Source organism: Ambystoma mexicanum, chromosome 2p (genome assembly GCF_040938575.1).
Source record: "Ambystoma mexicanum isolate Mex_15411 chromosome 2p, UKY_AmexF1_1, whole genome shotgun sequence".
In the NCBI taxonomy this organism is placed as follows: Eukaryota; Metazoa; Chordata; class Amphibia; order Caudata; family Ambystomatidae; genus Ambystoma; species Ambystoma mexicanum.
In genome coordinates, this window is record NC_090923.1 from 1,003,665,336 (window position 1) to 1,003,683,322 (window position 17,987).

The following is a 17,987-nucleotide window of genomic DNA, read 5'->3' on the forward strand; positions in this document are numbered from 1 at the left end:
AGGGAGAATTTTCAGAAATGTGCTAATTCCCTCTACCTTAGAGAACCCCAGCAACTTTGCTGGATTTTGAGGACTTGATTTTTGTAACCTGGAGAGAGTGAGACCCTTTTTTCCCCACTCTCTCATGTGTTTTGATGTGATTTTGAACTCTGTGTTTCTTTTGGTTGTGGAGTCTGACAAACTTCATAGGCATCATCTTTTACATTGTGTCACACAGCACCTTCAATGCAGTGACACAGGGAAGTCTTTCAGATTTCCCAAAGGTTTAAATACCTTCCCTGGGATAAACTACTGTTTCCCAGAGCAGTAAAGTGAAATTGACTTTACTTACATTTGTAACTTTCTAGACCCAGCGCACACTATGTTACAATAGGGTGCTGGAGGGGTTACTTAGTATCCCCTTTGTCTAGCTTTTCATGTAACATTTTTATGTTACTTTTTCCTTGGTGAATGGCTGGTGGCAGTGGTTTACTTTTTACTACCATTATGGGATTTTATTGCGGGCTGCATTCGCAGCCACTGTAAAGCACCCATGGGTGCCTTTTTTTGTCAAAATAGCCTCGGTCTTCTTTTTTCACCATTTCTTTTTGGAAAGGTCCTTCTTGAGAATTACTCTGCACACCAAACTAGGTTTGGTACCTTTGTTCATTTTGCCTTTGACGGGATTCAAGAGTGAAACCTGCTTCTGGCTCCAAGGTGTCTGGTGGGGGCAGGAAGCAAGGGAGGTGCCCGAATCGCCCTGTGCTTAGTCTCCCAGGAGACAGGAATGCACTCTTAGGTGATTGACCAGCTGGCTGTCCGGCAAGCACAGCCACCCTTCTGGGTGACTGACAGCTATACTGGAATGAATGGGAACAAGCTGCATAAAAGGCGAGGCTTTTTGGCTTGGAAGACAGAGTCGACCACGGGACGAAGGAATCCGAAGAAGGACTTGAAGAGGACACCTGCTGCAACTCCTGGACCATTGGTTTGCCCGGTGAAGGCCTGCTGCTGTGGTGAAACTTGAAATTCGTATTGACAGAGAAGCCCCTAGAAGGACGACTTCTCCCTTTGAGTTGGTAAGTCCAATCAACTCCAAAGTAAGCCACCTGGGCATCCTCTCGGGGCTGGTTGAATTTCCACTGCAGTCGCTGCTGGGACCTAATAGCCAGGGAGAGGAACATCAGTTTGTGTGTGTTGCTTTTAAGCTGGCCAAGAGCTCCAGGAAGATCCTCCGGACTCCCAGGAAGCAGGACTGACCGAGCCTGAGCCCCCTCAACAGAGTGCGGGACCCCAGATTCAAGGAAAGCCCTTCTCGACAGCCAGGAAACGCGGTGGGGCTATTTGCAGTAGACACGAGGAGCTGAAACACCGAAGTGCCACTTGGTTGAAGATTGCCGGTTGCGAACAGTGACCATCCCATTGCAGTGCAGGAATCCCCAGACGTCATCCCTTTTGTCCCCACAACTGAGGCCCAGGAACAGCAGCATCTGCAGAGCTGCACAGGAAAAGAAGTCATCTGCTGCCCTTTTTCTTCAACCTAAAGGTACTGTACAGTCTAAGAGAACTTATCTCTTGTTGTGTAGACACTTGTCCTCATTGGAGACTTGCTTGGTTGCATTTGTAGAGTTGCTATCAGCTTCTTTACCCCACAAGCCTAATCAGCTTGTGGCCCTACTTTGATTTCTTCTCTTCCACCAAGACTTTTAAAACATTGTGAAAGACGTTCTACTTACCAGCAAGAAGTGCTTCAGTCCACCTCGACTTTTGCTAACTTAAGCATTGTTTGGCCTGGCTCCCTTAATGACTCACATAACCACCTCTCTCACAGCAAACCGCATGAACTTCACCACACCGCAACAACAATCAACACATAGATCGCAACAGCAGCACGCAAGGACCCACTTCGATCCTATACGCACACCCAAGCTCAGCACACGGTGAAAACCGAACTGAAGCTGCCAACAGTACACCACATCTCACTTTCCTACGCCCTCTTCACCCAATAACCAACCCCCCACCTTTTTTCTTTACAGATCCGCCTGAGGGCCTGGAGACCTACTCCGTTGGTGACGGTGCACTTTATAAATACCTTTAACATTAACTCTTCTCTCCTTAAGTGTTTTTGCCTTCCTTCCAGGAAAGGGTTAACTGACTTTACATTGTGTGGGGGGGGGGGGCAGTTATTGAAAGTACTTACATGCTGGAGAGCCATTGTGTGAATACTTGTTCTATTGTGATCCCCTTTTCTTTGACTTGACACTCTCCTAGGAAAGTCTAAATGTAAACAGAGATATATTAATGTCTACAGCACCCTAGCAATTGAAGTCACCTGAGGGTTTAGGTAGTGTCTGTGAGGCATCCCAAATGGATATTTGCTGATTTAGAAAACTAAGGATGTGTATTATTTTTTAAGTGTATTTGTATGTTGCTTAACATTGCTCCCTTATGAAGAAGGCTTACTAAAACTGACTGGTAAATACATTAATAATTGTTTAATCAACAAACCTTGTGTGTAAGAGTTTATTTGGACACTTGTCACTGTGAATCTCTGTGCAACTCCCCTACAGCTCCCATTGACCCCTCTTGAGATAAGCCTGGCTACTCGACCACACTACCAACCTGTGTAGTACAGACTTATACCAAATGTTGGGTTCCTATTGCCAGGAGGTCAGGGTTGTTGTAGTGCACCCAAAGGGTACTGCATACAATCTTGCCTAACAATTGTTTTGCGCTGTTCCCCCCACCCCCTTATGAGCTAGTCATGGAGGTAGGGATATATCTGGACCCATTGTCTGCAGAAATGGGCAGCAACTACTGAAACTACCTTTGTGAATACACATGGTACTAATTCTATCCAGAAAGAAAGCATTTTTAATAGCTAACAACAATTTTCCACTTTGCAGCAAAGGTACCGGTGGTGCTCCATGGAAATATGAAAGTATGCATCTTTAATGTCCAAGTTCACTACATGGTGCTCCTGCTTTAGTAATGGGATGGCCTCTTGCAGGATCAGCAGGCACAATATTTGAGTTTAATAAATGTGGTGCCGGTGTTAGATCTAGGACCAGTCTTCTGGTTTTGGCCATATTTAATACAAGGAAATAAACAGAGTGCCTGTGTTCTGCTCTTGCAGTGGCGTTTCCTTGCTAAAAGGTGTCCACCTCTGCACGTCAGAGTTGTAGAAGTTATTGTGGCTGTCACTGATGTGCTGGTGGGATTTTAATGGTAAATTCTGTGCAATTACCATATTGACTAGTATCCATTAACCACTTAGGAATACAACTGGAGTAGGGCGACAAACACCTTAATTAAGAAAGTTAGGAATAGTATTGAATAGATGTATGGCAAAGGTATTTTCAATTTTAGGGTGCAGGGGAGAAGAGATTACTGATCCTAATAGTCATCAGACTAGTTGCAAAAGCTATAGTGTCCCCAAAGACACTCCCGTCCGCCACACACCTTAGTTATTGGTAAATCCAGTCAAAAATTCCAATTTATTTTTCGTAGTAACTCAATTTCTATATGTAGCTATACTCCTGGTTATGAATCAAGTTAATGTTTCTCGTAAAAATTTAAATCAATAATATGTTACAAACAATATTTTATTAAACATCGATCTATAAAACAATATATCTGGCTCAACATGTTTCGGGGAAAAGTATATCCCTTCATCAGGAGCAAATAATCTTCAAATGTAGTCAATTCAATGGTAATTCTTCAAAACCCCACAGCAATCTACAAGGTAAACGGAAAGTATTTATCAGAATCTGTACAACATTGTATGTATATTGAGTTGCAATTAAAGAGGCAATGCGTTAAAATTAACCTGTTTTGCTGAGTGTTCAGGAAAGCAAAATGCATCGATTCCATGTATTCATCTTTTATTCTAACAATTAACTGGGACTGTTTTCTAGGTAAATAAACCAACATGGGTTGTCTTCACAATGGTGACAATAGATCCAGTAAACATCATGAGAGTAATAGAGAATTAGTACCTCCTCTGGAAGAAGAATTCTTGTTCAAATAGTGAAAGATCCACATTTGGTATCATCACAGTCCCATTCTATGTCCATCTTTCCCACATATAGTCAATGTGGAGTGATTTACCCTGTGTATTTTCTTTTTTATTTACAATCTTATAGTATTTGGAAGTACGTTGACATCTGTAAAAAAAATGTCTCATCACTGTTTTAATGTTAAGTTTAGATGAGTGACCTCTGCATTAATGAAGGGATTGTCCTGAGGTTCTTACCCCTTTCTGCCGCCGTTGCAGACACGTTGTGAGGGAGTTTGGTGTTATGAAGTAGCTCCGGAGTTCTGTAAACAACGGGATACTTTGATATTAGTTCAACAGTTGTGCCATCTTTTTGCACGGTTATAAAGTATTAACTTTACTCAAACGTTACTTGCTAACATGAGATCGGCTTCAAAGTAGGATATCTCCTGTGCTGCGGGACATTTTACAGCATCTAGTTGAAAGGTAAATCAATTGAAAGAGACAGCGCATTTGAGAAGGACCCCAATGCTTAGAATTCTGTTATTTCTAAACTTAACATACTTGCTTTCGGTATGGTCACCATGGTGAAAGTTAGTGTGAGTGTTTGTGGCTTAATTGTGACAACATACATATTCACATTGTGGTAGTTCTATTGTAACTAGTGAACTGTCTTTTGATTGTTGCCAATATTTCCACATTAAGGTGTAGTAATACAACATATACAAGAAAGTAATAATGTCATTAGAATTTTAGGGCTCCGCTCCAGGTTACATCGGGATAATATCTCTCACATATTACTTAAAAGTGTGTCATACATACAGAATGTCAAAACAGAGTACATTACAATTTCACTTGTTTTTCAATTCACTAGAGGGATGGTATTTGTGACAGTGGGCTAGAGTATCTCTACTTAAAGTCATTATGTTTCCCCCTTAACAGGCAGAGATTTAATTGTGAATCATTGTCCTGTGGTATTGTTATATACATAATACAAAATATACTAGAAAATAATAATGTCTTCAGAATTTATGGTCCTGCTCCAGGTTACATTAGGACAATGTCTTTCACATGTTACCTGAAAGTGTGTCATACCCACCAAGTGCCTTGGTGGCTATGGCACACTTTCAGGTAACATGTGAAAGACACTGTTCTAATGTAACCCGTAGCAGATACCTAAAATTCTGATGACTATTACTTGCTTGTATATGCTGTATTACTGAACCTTAACGTGGAAATATTGGCAACACTCAAGAGACAGTTCACTAGTTACAATATAACTACCACAATGTGAATTTGTACGTTGTCACAATTAAGACACAAACACTCGCACTAACCTTCACCATGGTGACCATACCGCAAGCAAGTCTGTTAAGTTTAGAAATAACATAATTCTAAGCGCTGGGGTCCTTCTCAGGACATCTCATGGTCCGGGGACCTTCAGGCATTCCTAAGGTCTACTAAAAAACATGCCGCGTCCTTCAATAGATTTAAATTTCAACTAGACGGTGTAAAACGTGCTGCAGCACAAGGAGATATCCTACTTTGAAGCCGGGCTCATGTAAGTAAGCAACATTCAAGTAAAGTTAATACTTTATAAACGCGCAAGAAGACGGCACATCTGCTGAACTAATATCGAAGTATCCCATTGTTTACAGAACTCCAGAGCTACTTCGCAACACCAAACTCCCTCACGACGAGTCAGCCATGGCGGCATAAAGGGGTAAGAACCTGAGTACAGTCCCATCATTAATGGAGAGGTCAACCATCTAAACGTAACATTAAAAAATTGATTTGACTTTTTTACAGATGTAAACACTTCCAAATACTATGAGATTCAAGTAATTCCAAACACACACAGGGTAAATCACTCCACATTGATTATATGTGGCATAGACGGGCACAGAATGGTTCCATGTGTTAAAATCGCAGCAAAAATGGTGGTTTACACAAAAAAGAAATCGCAGCAAAAAGGCAGTGGTTTTGCTGCCACAATCCATGTAAAGGATGCGGGGGACACCCCCGCAACCTCCAGATCCATTATACCATTTAAGGGGAGCGGGGGACACCCCCGCAACCCACGCTGCCCTTAAATGGTATAATGGGGTACACCTTTAGCAGGTCAAACCATTGCAGTTCTACTGCATTTTTTGTAAAGGCGACATTTTTGCTGCAATTTTATTGCTGCATACCCATAGAATGGGACTGTGACGATACCAAATGTGGATCTTTCACTATCTGAACAAGAATTCTGCTTCGATAAGAGGTACTAATTCTCTACTAATCTCATGATGTTTACTGGATCTATTGTCAACATTGTGAAGACAACCCATGTTGGTTTCATTACTTTCTTTGCTTAGCAAACAGTCCCAGTTAATTGTTAGAATAGAAGATGAATACATGGAATCGATGCATTTTGCTTTCCTGAACACTCTGCAAAACAGATTAATTTTAACTCATTTGCCTCTTTAATTGCAACTCAATATACATACAATGTTGTACAGACTTCTGATGCATACTTTCCGTTTACCTTGTAGATTGTTATGGAGTTTGGAAGAATTAACATTGTATTGACTGAATTTGAAGCTTATTTGCTCCTGATGAAGGGATATCATTTTCCCGAAACACGTTGAGTCAGATATACTGTTATAAAGATCGATGTTTAACAGAAATATTGTAACATATTATTGATTTACATTTTCACAAGAAACATTAACTTGATTCATAACCAAGAGTATACCTGCCTACAGAAGTTGAGTTACTACGAAAACATTGTTTTGAATTTCTGACTGGTTTTACAAGTAAATAAGGTGTGCAGGGGACAGGAGTGTCCGTCAATTGAGGACAGTATATCTTTTGCATCCATTAAACCACTTGTCACTGGTTACACCCTCCCATGCATGGCTGTATATAGTTATTTCTCCCCCTTGCTGGAGAAGCGTGGGAGCACACATTAAACTGCGATTCGATGTTTGGAGGAAGCTCCCTTGGCGGGAGCTCTGTAAAACCGGCCCCTAGAAATCCCCATCTATCATCCACAAGGTGGTCTGGGACCGGGGACCACACTATCTTCAACTTTATCTTACTAAATACTCTGCCTCTAGACCACTACGCTCCTCTGCTTCAATTCTCTGTGTGTAAAGTGTTTTGCTAAACAGAGGGCAGGGGGGTCATTCGCTTTCCTCAGCTGACTCCCTTCTACGGAACAGCCTCCCCATCCCCTCTGTTCCTTAAATTCTGGAAGCTCCTTAAAACTCTACTCTTTGCCTCCTTCCCTTCCTCTCTCCCATGCTAATCCCTCAGTTGCTGCGATTGGTTCCTGGGCCCTTATGCATCCTCTGGGCACTGACCACCTGCATCCAATCGGCCCAGCTCCTGTCTTTTCTCTGCACTTGCACTTTCACCCTCCGCTCTGGACGCTCACACTTACACCCCCTCACGGCTTCAGGCCATGTAGCACTCAACATTCCCAGAACTTCCTCTGTGGCTCACCCATGAGCTCAGACTCCTCAGCACCTACCTCCTTGCCCTCTTCCTTGCTGCACTTGCACCTTCTGAAAACTCACAAGGCATAGTAGGTTTGTCATCTTTTCCTTTTCCTCCCACTGCTCAAGTATTGCGTTTTATATATTTTAATGGATTTCCCACTCCTACTTCCTCCCTTGCCCTGTGGGCGCTTTGAAACAGTATTTGTCATTGTATAAGCGCCTAACAAGCAAACAATAAAATACATTACAATACCTTGTCTCTGAGGTCTGTAATGGCTTTGTTAGTACGGACCCCGGTTATTGTGGAGACTGGCCCTATCATACTTGGAGGTGTTACTGTTTTGTTGGGGGTGCTGTAAAACAATGTGCTTTTTTGCTTTGAAAAGTCATTCTTATTGGTGATCAGTCCCCTGTGGTCTTAGAAATGGTCTTCCTGTAAAACTGCCTCAAGGACTTTAATGTTTATGTTAGCCACTATGTTAATTTATGCCTTTCTCTAACGCCTTATCAACTTGTTTACCGAGCAGAGCATCTTATTGTAGTGCTTCATTCATTAGAGTGGCATGCGCAGAGAATCTTATTGTAGGGGTTCATTCATGAGTGGCATGCGTCTATATAGCCTACCTTTAATATTGTTGGTCACCAGTTGGCCTTCCTTGACTAGTGCCTCTGGCATATCCTTGATTATGGTCTTGAGCTCATCTAGTTGAGCCCCATCTTAGAATGCATCTAAAGCTGTGATGCTGGTGATGCGTAGGCTGTATGTATGTTGCCACAGTGACCACCTTCCGAACAATATTGTAAATCCTATTGCTCTCCTCTTTTGGCAGAACTCCAGAAGAGGAAGGCAGAACTCCACACCCCTTTCTAGCGATAGTCATGATTAAAGAGAGTGGTGGAAGCTGATCTCTCACAAAATACCGATCAGCCAGAGGTGACTTGTATTCTTACTCTAGTTAAATGCTTACTGACCTGCCAGAGGCAGGACATCTGAAGGGTCAATTTAGTCTGTGTTTTGATGGACTGTAAATAAAAAAAGGAGGGTTACAGCCAGCTATGGTACCTGGGTTTAGTTAAAATTTCTGCTAGAAAACAGGTTTCTTCCACTTGGTTGTGTCCAAATGACTGCGCTTTTAAGAAGGGCAACATAAGAACATTGTTTCTCGGTTGGAGAATGGGCAGTTCTAGGTCTGAGGAATCCATATGATAAAACTGTGGTTCTTCTGTCCTCCTCTTGGACCTCCCTCAGTATAGAATACACCCTCGGTCTTTTCAGAGGTGATCATTTGGGTGGAGGAGTCAAAAATTAAGTGCTGTGTTTTTTACACATACATTCTTCCTTCTCCTGCAATAATAACTGTACCTTAGCCACAGTGCTTCTTTTGGTTGAGGAGTACAAAGGTACTCTTCCTCCCTTCGTATTCCTGTTCACACGGAGATTCTACTTCTGAGTGAAGGGCGCTACTAAGAGACTGTTGAGCTAGTAAATAATCAGATGCAATGCTGGCTTCAAAGCCAACAAATGCTCTTTTAATGGTGTGGGTGATTAAGTCTGTGGACATGAGTGTACTGTCCTACCTGTGTGGATGTGGAGGCCCATCTAGGAGTCTTGGCAGTTTGGTCAGGTTGCTATTTGCCTTTCCCCGCACCTAAAGCCTTATATGTAGTGCCCTGACATATCAGTGTTTTAGTGTGCGCCAGCTTGCTGGATGTAGGTTTTGAATATCTAGGTGCCGGCTTTGCTCTGGGACATGGTGGGTGTCACCCTGTTGATCAGTGTGCCTCTAACTGCATGCCATTTTTAAGAGGGATTTTTGCTTTTTGGGAGTGGGATTTGACTTGCGATGTTCCTGTGTGCCATGTTTGGATGGCCTCGTAGGATGCTCAGCACCACAATTGGGTGTTTTGACGAAGAACCCTCAGGTCTGTTTTGGTGCTGAAACAGATTTGGTGCTAACTATGACCCCTTTACCAGAAAGTTTGATGCCTTTCAGCTGGAAGCCCAGTTTTTGGGAAGCAGCCTTAAGGTTGCCAAGGGGAGATTACTGAGCCGGTGTCAGCTGGACCCTGCAGAGTCAGTCTGGCTACAGGGGAACAATATATGATCCCCCTCAATGGCTTCCTCTGGGTCTGACAAGTCCCCTTGTCCCCGTTTAATTCAATAACCTCCTCTGAAGTTAGGTTCTTTGTCGCCTACCTTTTCCACCACCTGCTGTTTGTTGTCCTTTCAACCCTGTAGCAGGGACAATGAGTGGATACATGTGAATAAGATACAAGCAACTGAAGAACAAGTTACTTACCAACTGTAACGTTCTTTCAATTGGATGTTCCTCCCAACTATTCCTCATCTTAGATATATCCTTACCTCCTTACCTTTAGGTTTCGCCTCAGAAAAATATTTCTCTCTCCAGCAGAGGGAGCTCCACTCGAAGCCGTGGCGTCGATGTCCCTCGGCAGCACCCGTCGAGCACCGACGTCATCCACTGTATAAGAGCCTCGAGTGCACCCGTTGGCTTCAGTTCTGTGTTTTCATATATTATCGTCCATGGATTTTAATTTGTTAAAGGCATGCCTCTTCTGACCCAAGCCTTAAAAGAGTTGAGTGTAATTCACATAAACTGTACTGTGGGGTTGGTTGGGAGGGTCGATGAGGAATACGTGGGAGGAACATCCAATCGAAAGAACGTTACAGTTGGTAAGTAACTTGTTCTTCAAATGGATTGTGTCCGCCCACGTATTCCTCATTTTAGATATGCTCCCACAGCAGTCTTGTATTGGAGGTGGGAGTACAGTATCTTTTTTAATCGGGTACAGAATGGAGTACAGATTTAGCAAATGGACTTCCTTGAGAAGAGGTCGAGTCCAGAGCATAATGTTTTATAAAAGTGTGCATGGATGACCATGTCGCTGCTGCACAAATATCTTATACAGGGACACCCCTTTTTAATGCTGTTGAAGTTGCCATGCCCCTGGTTAAATGAGCTCTCAGTCCATCAGGTGGTTCTTTCCCGGCTAATCTGTAACATTCTGTTATGGCTAAAATGATCCATCTGTATAATGTTTGTTTGGTTACCGGAAGACCCAGTTTGCGTCGAGTGTACCCCACAAAAAGTTGATCACACTGACGAATTTTTGCCAATCTTGAGATGTAAAAACGAAGAGCTCTTCTGGGATCTAGTCTAAGCAACCGCTCCTCTTCCTTGCTTGCATGAGAAGGAGGGTAAAAAGTAGGTAAAGTTATTTTCTGTGACAGATGAAAATCCGAAACAATTTTTGGTAAAAAAGGTTTGACCCTGTCCTTATAAAAGATGGTGTGAGGAGGACCGCTCGAAAGCGCCTGCAACTCACTTACCCTGCTGGCTGATGTCAATGCTACAAGAAGTATTGTTTTCAAAGTAAGGAGCCTTAGTGGACAAGAATGTAAAGGCTCGGATGGAATGCATGTGAGAAATTTTAGAACCAAGTTCAGATCCCACACGGGAACCTGGAAAGGTATTGGTGGAAACACATTATTTAAACCTTTTAAGAATTGAATTATTAAGGGTATCTTGAAGTAAGATTCTTCTTCTGAAGTGCGCTTAAAGATGGATAGCAGTGCTTAGTATCCTTTTATCGTCCCAACCTGGAGCCCCAGATTAGCTAAATGTAATAGAAAAGATAATATTGTGGGAATATTACATTGAAATGGGTCCACATTCTTTTCTCTGCACCCGTTACTGAACTTGTTCCAACGGCACCGATACAGAGATTTGGTTGCTGGCCTTCTGGCCGAAAGCAAAATCTCCATCACGTCATCCGGAAGATCCCAATCCTTGTATCTCAGCCTTTCAGAAGCCATGCGTGAAGGTTGAGTGTGTTGACCTCCGGATGGAGAACATGAACTTCCTGTCGCGAGAGAAGATCCTCTCTTGGAAGACGTATTGGAGGGCAGATGGTCATGTCTTGAGGGATCACAGGGACTGAAGGGAACGCATACAGAAGTGGAAACTCCCATTCCACCACAAAAGCATCCCCTAGAGCTCCTCTCAGGGAAATTCCCTTGAGCAGTATAGTTCGCACTTCCGGTTGGCCCTGGTCGTGAACAGATCCACTTGAGGGGTTCCCCAAAGGGTGAAGATCTCTTGAATGACTTGAATCACTCGTGAGAGACTGTGCTCTGCCTGCTCAGAGCGCCCGCTGTTGTGTTTTGCTCTCCGGCTAGATGAATTGCCGATAGAGAGATCCCTTCTTGTATTGCCCAGAACCAGAGTTGCATCGCCTCTCTGCACAGCAGCAGTGACCCCACTCCTCCTCTTTTGTTGAGGTAATACATGGCCACTGTATTGTCCGTCATTATCAGGACATTCTTTCCCCGTACAGAGGGCAGGAAGGCCTTCAGTGCTAGTCTGATTGCCCTCAACTCCAAAAGATTGATGTGTAGTTTGGACTCCGATGGAGACCAACGTCCGCTGATTGTCAGATCGTTGATATGGGCTGGCCACCCCGAGTGAGGCGTCCGTCACTACTGTTATCTCCGGCCATGGCTGCCAAAAAGATTCTCCTCTGAGGATATGTCTGCAAGCCCACCATTGTAGATCCTGTGCTACTTGCGCTGGGACCTGCTGCAGATCTGACATTTCCCCTGAGAATTGGGACCGTTGAGTCCTGAGAGCCCATTGAAGAGATCTCATTCTCAATCTGGCCTCTGGCACCAGAAAAATGCAGGATGCCATTGGACCGAGCAACCTGAGAAAATTGAAGGCCGGAAGATACTGGGCATTCTGAAATGTTGTTACCATCTGCAGAATGTGGTGAGCTCTCTCTTCGGGAGGCGAGGCTTTGCCCGAGCAGGTATCCAGGACTGCTCCTATAAACTGGAGTTTCTGTGATGGTATCATGTTTGACTTTTTTAAATTCAGAGAAAAACCTAGTTTGTGAAGGAAGTGACCAGTTTTGGACAGATGATCCAGGGCTTGTTCTGGAGAACGTGCTCTGATCATCCAATCGTCCAGATAGGGGTATACATGAATCCCCCCTTTCCTGAGAATCGCTGTCACCACCGCCATCAACTTGGTGAACACTCTTGGGGCGGAGGTCAACCAGAATGGCAGAAGTCGAAACTGATCGTGAGAATTGCCAATCGCAAACCTCAGGTACTTTCTGTGCTTGAGATCGATTGGCACATGAAAGTAAGCATCCTGAAGGTCCAATGATACCAACCAATCCTGGAGTTGGAGAGCCTGAAAGATCTGAGAAAGTGTGACCATCTTGAATTTGTCCTTCCTTAGGAACCTGTTCAAGTTTCTCAAGTAAAAGATGGGTCTCAGTCCTCCGTCTTTCTTTGGAATAAGGAAGTATGGGGAATACCAACCCTTGTTCCTCTCCGCTACAGGTACATGTTCTATTACACCTTTCTGTAGCAGGGTTAAAACTTCCTGCAACAGGAGCGGATCCGGATGTTTGGCAGAGTTGTATTCCGGGGGGCGATTCTGAGGTTTCTTTAGAAAAGGAAGCCAGTAACCTTGGAATACTGTTTCCAGTGCCCAAGCATCTGAAGTAATGCCCCGCCATTCTTCTAGATGCTGTGAGATCCTGCCTCCCACCGGGGTCTTGTGGGTCAAAACCTCAGAGTGGTTTTGCGGCAGCTGGAGCAGCGGCTGAAGGTACAGTTGCCGTTGCTGGGGCTGATTTAGAACCTTTTCCGCTCCCCCGAGGAAATGTTCTTTGTCCTCTCTGATTGGCCTGCCCTCTTCCTCTTCCAATTGAGGAATAATAGCGAAAAGGATGACCCCTCCAGGAAGATGAGCCTGTGTAGGGGTGTTGCTGAGGTTGTCTTATAGCGTCACTGAGAGATTTTGCCACCGCTTTGGAGGTCTGTAGCTTCTCCAAACTTTCATCTGCCTTGCTACCGAACAACCTCGAGCCATCAAAAGGCATATTAAGAAGCCTAGATTGCACATCAGGAGCAAACCCAGACTTTCTTAGCCACGCAAATCTATGAAGCACTGTGCTAGTCGCCATGGACCTGTTGATACTGTCAGCTGTGTCCAAACCTGATTGAAGGCCTTCTCCCGAAGCCTCCTTTCCATCCCTTATAATAGCTAAAAAGCCATCACGTTCTTCACCTTCCGGGATGTGTTCAGCTCCCGCTGACATGCAGTCCCACAGGGAATATGTGAACCTTGCCAAGGTACAAGTTACATTAGTAGACTTCAAAGCCATACTGCCAGATGTGAAGATTTTCCTAGACCACGCATCCACCTTTTTATCGTCCTCCGTTCTGGAGGGATTGTAGGGTATGCCGCATTCTTTGTGGAAGTGGCTGCCTGTACTACCAAACTTTCCGGAGTTGGGTGTTTGCTGAGGTATTCCGGATCAGATGTACAAGGTCTATATTTTTCCACAAATTTTCTATTTACTGCCCCTATGGCTTCAGGACGTTCCCATGCAGAACTAACCCTTCTCTGTAAGGCAATATGAAAGGGTAGAATGGGGTCTTGTTTGGGTGTTCCAGATAATATATCCGTCAATTCATCATCTTGACAGACTGGTGAACTCCTACCCCACCCCATAAATTCTGTTACCCTGCTCATGAGTTTTCTATAACTCATATCAACCTGTTCTGATGGTTCTGGTTTGTTAAATTCATACTCTGGAGAAGTGTCCAGGCCACTTGCTGTTTGCAAACATTCTTGCAGATCTTGAATTCTTGATTGAGGGTTAATTAACTCCTCTGGAAAAGATCTTGTGCCAAATTTAACACCAGCAGAGGTGACTTCTTCCTCTTCCGATGAATCTCTCTCATAGATGGATGACATGGTTCTAAAAAAAATCATGTTGATTTTTAGGTTGAAAAACCTTTCCAGGCAATACAGGTTTTTCCCTTATTAAAGGCTTGGTCGTCGATTAAAGCGTCAATGGCGCTGAAGTTTTAATCACATCCTTCGACATCGAAGGAACTTTCAACGACCCTGATGTAATTGTCGAGGCACCCGTGGAAACCGTTGAAGGAGCTTTCGAAGGTTTACGATCGTGAACTCGCCATAGCTTCCTTTGAGGGAGTTGTCGACTCGAGGACCTTCGATGACATTGATGTCAACTTCGATGGCGTATGATCTTTCAACCCCATTTTGTTTCTATGAGGTGATCGAGAAGAGGCTCTCGATGACGCTCTCAGCGTCTTTTTATCAGCTTTCCTTGTTTTGGACCTTCCTTGGTCACTTTTCTTATGAACAGGAGCATGGTCTTCTTTAGCTTTTCTTTTAGGGGGTCTGGGCCGCGTTCTGAAAAATTTTAAGCATGGAAACTCGAAAAGCTTCCCATTTACTCGGGGAGTCATGCTTTGATGGACATGCTATAACTTCCTCCGAAGATGTTGAAGAGGATGAGGGAGATTGGTGCTGTCTCTTCTTAGCCTTTTTAGAAGACGAAGAAGACTTTTTCGATCTACTCCTCGAACAATATTTTTTTATGATATTTTTTCGAAGACTCGGCCGAGTCTCTCTTTTTTAAAGTGGACTTCGATAAACCCTCCCCCATCACCTGTTTACCTCTACGCTCTTTTAAGGCTTTGTGGGTCATCGACTGGCACGAACCACAGTCTTCAGTACGGTGGTCGGGACCAAGGCACCAAAGACAATTCTTATGTGGATCCGTCAGGGACATCTTCTTTCCACATTTTAGGCATTTTTTAAAGCCGGTCTTCGGTGTGGAAGGGTTCGAAGAGGACGACAAGCATTTTTCACACAAAAGACTGAAGCGCCGTTTAACTCGATCTGAAGCGAAGCTAACAGAAAAACAGAACTGAAGCCAACGGGCGCGCTCGAGGCTCTTATATAGAGGATGACATCGGTGCTCGACGGGTGCCGCCGAGGGACATCGACGCCGCGGCCTCGAGTGGAGCGCCCTCTGCTGGAGAGAGAAAAAATGTTCCGAGGTGAAATCAAAAGGTAAGGATATATCTAAGATGAGGAATACGTGGGAGGACACAATCCATTCGAAAGATTATTACTGGTAGGTAATGTTTGTCTTCCGGGGCTTGTGGATCTGCTTAGAATAACATGCTTTGCATAGACAAGCAAGATGTACCCGATGAAGGTGCTGGGAGGATTGAAGGCACAGTAACAAACAAATGTTCTAACACTTCCTGCTTCACCTTTGAATCATTCCTAGCCTGAGTGCCAACACAATAGTGTTGTGTAAAGTGTGCACTGAGCTCCATGTTGTTTCTTTACAAATAGCTTTAAGCAATGAAGGCTAGCGTACCTCCTGTACTATGTGCAGAATGAGCCTTGGGAGTAAATGGAAGTGTTTTACCAGAGAGGCTATACTGCTATAACTTAGTTGAATACACCATATGATCCATTTGGTGATAGTAGCCTTTGAGAAAGGGCACCCTTCTCTTCCGGCTGCCAGGGATACAAAGAACTGATCTTTGTTCCTCAGTTGCATTGTTTTGCAAGGTAGTACATGATGGCGTTACCGTAGATTTCACCGAATACCATTTTACCTAATGAGATTTCACCTAATTTATTTCACTGAAGTGGTATATGTGTAATGCATAATAGGTGGGGTGTGGGGTAAGGGTATAGGTTAGGGTAAGGAGGGGTGAGGGGGCTGCGAGCCCCCCCCCACATTATAAAACAAATAAAGTACAAAAACTAAAAAGTTCATTTAATATTTCTGTGAAATGGATTCAGTGAAATCTCCATAAGGTAAAATATTTCCGTAGAAATCGCATACATCCACATAATAGTATCACTCGTTTTCATTGAAAAAAAATGCTGACTGTACAATTAATGCGCATTCAAGCGTAACAAAAATGTTGAATCCCAATATACCGTACAAGTGGAGCAGGAGTTGCGAGGGGGTCCTCTGCTCTGCGTTGTATGGTATAATAGGTTCAGGGGCTGTGGGGGTGTCCCCCGCTTTCATAGGAAGGATTGCGGCAGGAAAAAAAGGGGGGGAAAAAGACAAAAAAAGGACCCGGCGATGGAAGTTCCTACCCACTTTTAGGGACAGGAAACTAACAATACAGGGAGACAGGCGAGGCAAGGCTCCGGAGAGAAGGTAGGTGTTTGGAAGTAAAACTAAGTATGGTGTGAAAGGTTGCAGGTAGGGGGAAACGATGTGATCACTGTGCCCCTCCGTTCTTTTGGATTCAGCATTTTTGATCACGTACATCCGTACATGATTGCCCTGCGTACATCCAGTGTATGATGAGCTAATTCTGTTATGACTGAAAGAAAGCTGGTAGTTCAATTGATTGGTTGATGTCAAATTGAGATATGTATGATGGTGAAAAACATGGGTGTGTTATTAAGACAAGCTTGTTTTTATGCACTGTGAAAAAAGGCTCTTACACTGATAAAGCTTCAAGTGCACTAATTCTGTGAATAGATGTTTTGGCTATAAGGAAAGCCACCTTATAAGTGAGGTCCTTTAAGGATGATTTATGCTTCGGCTCAAAAGGTGGGCCCATGAGTTTAATTAGCACAACATTCAGATCCCCAACCTGGTGCCGGGTTAGCTAACAGTGAGTGTAATCATCTACCTCCTGCCATAAAGATTTTGACAGCTGGAATCGTACAAGCAGACAGTGCCACCAGATGAACCTAAATGGAATTAAATACAAGACCGGAGTCAAGTAAATGAAGGATGTAAAGGAGTGGCAGTCGATAATACGGTTAATGTCGGACCTTCTACACTAAATGAACTCTTCAACTTATTAAAGTAGCAGCGCCGTGTGTTGGTATTCGTGCCTCCTTTAAGATGTCCATGCATCTGTCTGGTAAAGTGAGGTGATCAAACTTTGACTTCAGGAGCAAGCTGCTAACTTCACTGTATGAGGATGTAGGACCTGACACTGTGACAACAGGTTGTGAGAGGGCGTTCTCATAATCAATGGGCATAGAGACATTTTGAAAAGATGGAAGTGCGATTTTTGACATGCCCATACTGGTGCAATGAGTATCATTATATAATGTTCCTGGTGCATCTTGTTGGCAACCCTGTGTAAGCGGGGAGTATTAGGGGGCAGTGTAAGCAAATGTCCCCGACCAATTGATCCATAGTGTATTCCCCAGGGATACCTTCTATGGGTACCTGGAGGTGTAATCTGGGCATTTCGCGTTTTCTGCTGTTCCAAAAAGGTCTATTGATGGTTGGCCCGACGGAATGAAAATGCATTTCAGTTCAACTCCCACTCGTGCTTTAGCGATTGTGCTCTGCTTAAGGTGTCCGCTAGACGTTTGTGTTCCAGTGGAACACGTTGAGCTTGGAGGTGTATCGACCTTTGAAGACACCACTTCCGAATTCTTTGTGCGAGCATGGAGAATATTGGGGTGTGTGGTCCACCCTGTTTGCCGATGTAAAAAAACATGTCTGTTAGGATCAGAACTGTAGTGCCTGTGTAAAGCTAAGAGTCCCAGTATGTTTATATGGTGGATCTTTAGTGACAATGACCATATCCCTTGAGGTGTAGGCAATGGGCACCCCAACATGTTATGGATGTGTCTGTTGTGATGATTAGGTGATTTGCCGGA